We start from the raw sequence: 6,422 nt of genomic DNA on the forward strand, positions 1-6,422 counted from the left end.
ACCCAACAGAAGGGAAGCTACTGTTTGTGGCCTGAAAAAATATAAAATATAGAGTAAAGCAATCAGAATCACCACAGGATAGGAATCCTGTGGTCTGTGTGTGCGTGGGGGTGTGTGTGGCTGTTTACTGGGAAATAGTTGAGGGATGCAACTCACCAGCAGTGGCCTCCTGCTCACCTGTCTGACACTTACCAAAAGCGTCAGTTTCGGGCGCCTGGGTGGCTCAGATGGTTAAGCGTCTGCCTTCGGCTCAGGTCATGATCTCAGGGTCCTGGGATCGAGTCCCGCATCGGGCTCCCTGCTCCTTGGGAGCCTGCTTCTCCCTCTGCCTCTCTCTCTCTCTCATGAATAAATAAATAAAATCTTTAAAAAAAAAAAAAAGCATCAGTTTGGAGAGATTGACCAAGTGTCCGCAAAAGCCCATTGCTTACTCTCTGCTTGGTCTCAACCACATTTTAGGCAGATTTCCATCTTTCCTACAGCTCTTGAACTCTGCTTTACCCCAAGCCTGAGCAAGCACAAGAAAAGGGGAATGTATCCCCCTTACTAGCCTCTCCTGGAAACCGGCTGACCAGGAGACACTTTTTTGGTCAGACCTCACTGGCTTCCCCTCCAAAGTTTCTGCTCATCTTTGCTTGCCTCCCCTCTACCCTATGAAAGAAAAGCCCTTTTCCATTTGATTTTGTTTATTTATTTTTAAAGATTTATTAATTTATTTATTTGAGAGAGAGAGAGCATGAGCGAGGGGAGCGGCAGAGGGAGAGAGAGAATCCAAAGACTCCCTGCCAAACGCAGACCCCGATGCAAGGATGGATCCCAGGACCCCGAGGTCATGACCTGAGTGGAAACCAAGGCCCCTTAGCCTACTGAGCCAACCCAGGCACCAACCCCCCCACCCGTTTGAGTTTAAAATGCTTGCACATTTCTGAGACGGGAGTGTTCTTTCTCCCTATTGCAATAATCTTTGTTTCTAATGAAAGTCTCTCCCTATCTAAGCCTGGATTTGCATTTGTATGACAAGATATAATCCTCATTTGCAGGGATTGAAAACTTGGAAAACAGCAGAAACCGGGAGGGTAGACTCTTTATAGGCAGGAGGACCTTACTCACCTCTTTGCTGGAACATAGGCCGCATTTGAAGTATAACAGGTACTAACTATGTGTTTCATGAATGAATGAATGAATGAGTGAGTGAACGGAAAGTTGCACAACTCAGGAGATGGAGAAGGAAGCTGGGAGACTTGATGCCTGGCCCCTCTTTGCCCCAGAAGCTAGGTTCTCCCCATTTATAGTTCCAGTTACCAAGGATTCTGGAAACACATCCTTCTGTCTTGGAAATATGTTCAGTCAAAAGCAGGAAGCTTTGAGTTACTTCTCATTTAGAACCTGATCACTAGAAGTCCTTTCTCCTGCAGGAATCCGTGAATGGGCAACAGCAATGGAGTTCACACAGTTACCTGTGACAGTCCCATGCAAAAGGAAAGAAAGGAAAGAAAGACAAAACATTTTGCCAGTGACTTGAGTTCTCCGCCGACCCTTGCCTTGCTTTCCCCCAGGTTTACTTCTCCAGCTTCTTGCAACTGGATGTCTACACGTGTCTCAGCAACAGCCTGGCCCGCCCGCGTGACTGAGGCAGGAAGTCGATCTGTTCAGCTCAGCTGCTCCTGACAAAGCTGAGTCGACTAAAATCTGTTCACCCTTCCCTTGAAGCTGCTGCTAAGGCCCATCCGCATCCCCTGGTGGCTTTGTCAGCCTTGTTTAGCTTTTCATCACTCTTGACCGGCTCTGGATTATTTCTGGATCCTATATCTGTCCTCTGACAAATCCCACATCTCTGCCAGCTTCCTGGTGTGTATAACTCGGAGAGGCATGGAAAAACGACATTGTCCAACAGAACCAGCATCCCACTGTGACAAAAATAGACTCGTCAAAAGCAATTTGGGCACACATGAATGTCCCCAGTCACTGAACAGCCCTGGTTTTCCCCGTGGCGAGAGGTCCATGTTTAAGCATTTTTATGGTCTGATTTTAATTTTGATGGCTCCTTCTCTTCCTCCCTTTTACTTAAAAAAAAATCACTGAAGTCCATTTTTAGCTGATGATTCCTTCTCTGAGCCACAAGCTCAGAAACAATGTAATTATCCAACAGTGAGAGACATTCCGCCTGGACCCAGTGTGTGCTCTCTGGGGCTCAGGGTGCAGGCCAAGCCTTACTTATCTCCTCCCTCTGGCCTCGCTTGTAGCCAACCTGTGGTCTGGTGGCCTGGCCCTCTGTCTTCCCCAGGAATCTTTTCCGACCAGCTGACCTCTGCCAGGTCCATCCCAATATGACAGAGTGCCTGCTTGTTCCCGGGGAGGGGGCTGAATGGAGCCGAGGTCCCGCCCGTGGATAACTGATGACAAAGGTCTGATCTGTGCACCCAGCGTGCTCCCTCTGCCACGAATTCAGCTGGATCCCAGGAGCTGCATCTGCTCACTCTCCCCGCCCCTCCCCAGCGCCAAGAAGGGAGGATATTATGGTAGTGAAATCCTCCCCTGGCTCACAGTGCCCAACACTCGCCCCTCCCCCACACCGCTCAGTCACTAGAAGGCCTGGAAGCACGCATGATGATTACAGCATCACCTCCTGCCTTTCCAGCTCGTGGAGGAGCAGTGCGCTGGTCTAGAAAAGTCACCCTGAAAACCAGCTCTAGTCTGGGGAGGTGACACACTCTTGTTTTGTTCCAAGAGATGTTCTTCTGCTCTCTTTGCCATGGGGGGCATGCCTCCTGGGCTGCATGCAGCAACCTGGCTGAGCAGTGAGGGATCTGGTCACCACCTATGGAGGCTGAATCTCTCACAAATCCAGATGAGATGGGTACTTCTAAATCAATCAAGATTTTTCATCTCCTCCCCCAAAACACTAATGCTCAGTTGAACCATGGTAGCCACTGAATTAACCCCAGGCACATCACACAAACTCTCATTATTGTGTTGTGTCCTTGATTGCTTTATGAAACCTAAGTAAAATTATGTTTCCTGATTCGGGGGTTGAAAGGAAAATGTCCTGTAGGGAAACAAAAGGGGTAGGACTTTTTCTTTCTTTTTTTTAAGATTTATTTATTTATTTGAGAGAGAGAGAGAATGTGGGAGAGTTGGGGGAGGGGCAGAGGGAGAGACTCTTCAAGCAGACTCCCCACTGAGCACAGAGCCCAGTGCAGGGCTCGATCTCACGACCTATGAGATCATGACCTGAGCCTAAACCAAGAGCCGATGCTTAACCAATGGAGCCACCCGGGTGCCCCAGAAGGGGCAGTTTCCTAATGGATGCTCTAGCACTTCACAATGCAGAGCTGATTCTGTGAGCTACTCCAGCAAGCAGACATTCTAAACTATTCCAAGCAATGCGTTGAACATGGCAACAAAAACATGCTCTCCCTAGCTCTTGGGTATTTTGATCTGAAAAATGGAGCTTCAAATTGTTTTCCTGACTTTTAGGAAGATCTTAAGGAAATCACAGCATATATGAAATCAAAGATTGTTGCTATCTTTTCCAAATGCAAACTAGACTTTGCTCATCTATCTGCATATGTAGCAAATGGTGCAAAAATAAGTTTTGGAAAATTCTCTTCAGTCTGTGAACTTCTTATCAAAAAATTTTTTTACAAATCTTAGAGCCTTAGAGAAATGTCCTGCTTACCTTTTAAATAACATTGCATTAAAAAAAAAAGGCGTGATTTGTTTATCTGTGATATTGAGACTTTCATAACAAAATTTTTGGTCACTTTTCAGTTTCCTCAAAACTTACAGAAGCACTTAATGAGATTTCTTATTTATAGAAGTGGAAGGAGATAGCCTCCTTAGACATATGCCTACAAGATGTCTTGTAGAAAAGACGTGAAAACGTTGGCCTGCTGTAAAATGGTATTTTCAAAGTGTGGAAATTTCTCTAATTTGGAAATACACTGAGGCTGAGACTGGAGAAGGGGGTTACCGTAGAAATGGAAATTTACATGCTGTTTCCCCAAAACCGTTTGATGACCTTTGGAGAGGCCATGCCTAAGGATGAACCAAGTGCACCTGACTAATTCCATTTAGTTTTAGGTGTGACAACACCCCACCCAGTGGGAAAAAAAAAAATGACTCATTTCTTGGAAATAAGACTGCTTCAGATCTCAAAAAATTATCACCAGTAAAGGACAGCCAAGTTAACGGAACTTTCTGTTTCTTTACAAAACTATAACTTATCTGAAATCCAACTTCAATTTCACAAGTTCAAATTACCTCTGTGTTTTAAAACCATTTTTCCTGAGAAAAGAAGTTTAACCTCTGAAGACATTTGATGTGCTTCGAATTTAAAATGAGGGCCATTTTAGACACGGATAGCTTCTGTGAAGAATTTATGGATGTAAGGACCTGACTGACAAACCCTTGGTCTATCAAAGCAAGCCTGTCGGCACAGAGAGGATGGGCATTTTTGGAGAGGTGGAATTTAATCCCTACAGGTCTAAAAAGCTGCTCTTGCCGAAGTAAAATCTTAAGTATTCCATGATCAAACCCTTTGGTTGAGAGGATGTTTAGCATGGTGTCATCACATTGAACTGACACGAGGAGCACGTGTAATGTGGGCTCGAGAAGAGCAGAGTGAATTTTACATTTGTCTCTATTTGGGTTTACCACGACATGAAAGAAAAGGATATTCTAAAGGCTGCAGGAGATTCAGAGAAGTGTTACTGAATGAGGAAACTGAAAGAGTAAAAATACCCACCTGCAACATAGGATGGAAGGAAACACGTCATTGTCATTTCTCTTTTTTTTAAAGATTTATTTATTTGAGAGAGAGAGAGAGCACAAGCCAGCAGGCAGAGGGGCAGAGGGAGAGGGAGAGAGAGAATCTTAAGCAGGCTCCACACCCTGAGCCTGACGTGGGGTTCGATCTCACAACCCTGAGATCATGACCTGAGCCACATTCAAGAGTCGATGCTTAGCCGACTGAGGAGCCCTTGTCTTTGTCATTTCTTGTTAAATATAGGTAATGTCTATTAATTAATATTACAATACTTACATTTTCCTTTTTAGAAGTCTTAGATCTATATATCTTAAGCATATACATTATTAGTCTGTAAAATGTAAATATCCAATACAGTTTAAAAAGTTAAAATATGGGGCGCCTGGGTGGCTCAGTTGGCTAAGCGACTGCCTTCGGCTCAGGTCATGATCCTGGAGTCCCGGGATCGAGTCCCACATTGGGCTCCCTGCTCAGCAGGGAGTCTGCTTCTCCCTCTGACCCTCCCCTCTCATGCTCTCTCTCTCTCTATCTCATTCTCTCTCTCAAATAAATAAATAAAATCTTTAAAAAAAAAAGTTAAAATATATTACAGTATTAGAGGATAGAGAGAGTATATAAATATTGTTATATTTCTCTCACACATATTACATATTAATTAGTTCTGCTATTAATTAATACTAATTGCCACTGTTGTTTTGTTTAAATAATAGCATTTATGTAACAGAAAGTAGAAATAAACAATAATATGTAATTTCAAATAAATACCTATTTTCATATTTGTATAGTATATTTGTATTAAAGTAATAGCATATACACGTATAACTATTTATTATATATTATATTATGGATTTTTGTGGTCTGGCATGGCATGACTGTGTCTTGGGTTGTCTTTCTTTTTATTCTTTTCTTTTAAAAAAATATTTATTTATTTATTTGAGAGAGAGAGAGAGCGTGGGGAGGGGCAGAGGGAGAGGGAGACAAGCAGAGCCCGAGTTCATGCCCTGAGCTGAAATCAAGAGTCGGTCGCTTTAGGGGCGCCTGGGTGGCTCAGTTGGTTAAGCGACTGCCTTCGGCTCAGGTCATGATCCTGGAGTCCCGGGATCGAGTCCTACATCAGGCTCCCTGCTCAGCGGGGGGTCTACTTCTCCCTCTGACCCGCTTCCCTCTTGTGCTCTCTGTCTCTCATTCTCTCTCTCAAATATATAAATAAAATCTTTAAAAAAAAAAAAAAGAGTCGGTCGCTTTAATCAACTGAGCTACCCAGGTGTCCCTTGGGTTGTCTCTCTAAAAGATGGTCACCCTGTTTGTCACTCAGTATTATGCTGAGAGTCATCCGAGTTTTGTGTTTATCAATAGATCTATTCTTTTTATTACACTAAGGAGTATTTTGTAGGATGAATATACCACTGTTATTTTTTTTTAAATCCATTCACTAGCTGATGGCTTTTCTTGCTATGTTCGTTTTTTGGTGATTATGTGCCTGTAGGGTTCTGTTTGAGCATATGTTTTTCCTTTTCTTGAGTAACTACCTAGGCGGAAATTGGTATGTTGAATGGTAAATGTGTGCTTCACTTCGTGAGAAACTCTCAAGTTTTTTCCCAAGGTGGCCACGCCATTCTGCGTTCCCCGCACCAGCAAGATGAGTTGCTCTACA

The sequence above is a fragment of the Leptonychotes weddellii genome, chromosome 9, assembly GCF_054177405.1.
Source record: "Leptonychotes weddellii isolate Sample4059 chromosome 9, ASM5417740v2, whole genome shotgun sequence".
NCBI lineage: Eukaryota > Metazoa > Chordata > Mammalia > Carnivora > Phocidae > Leptonychotes > Leptonychotes weddellii.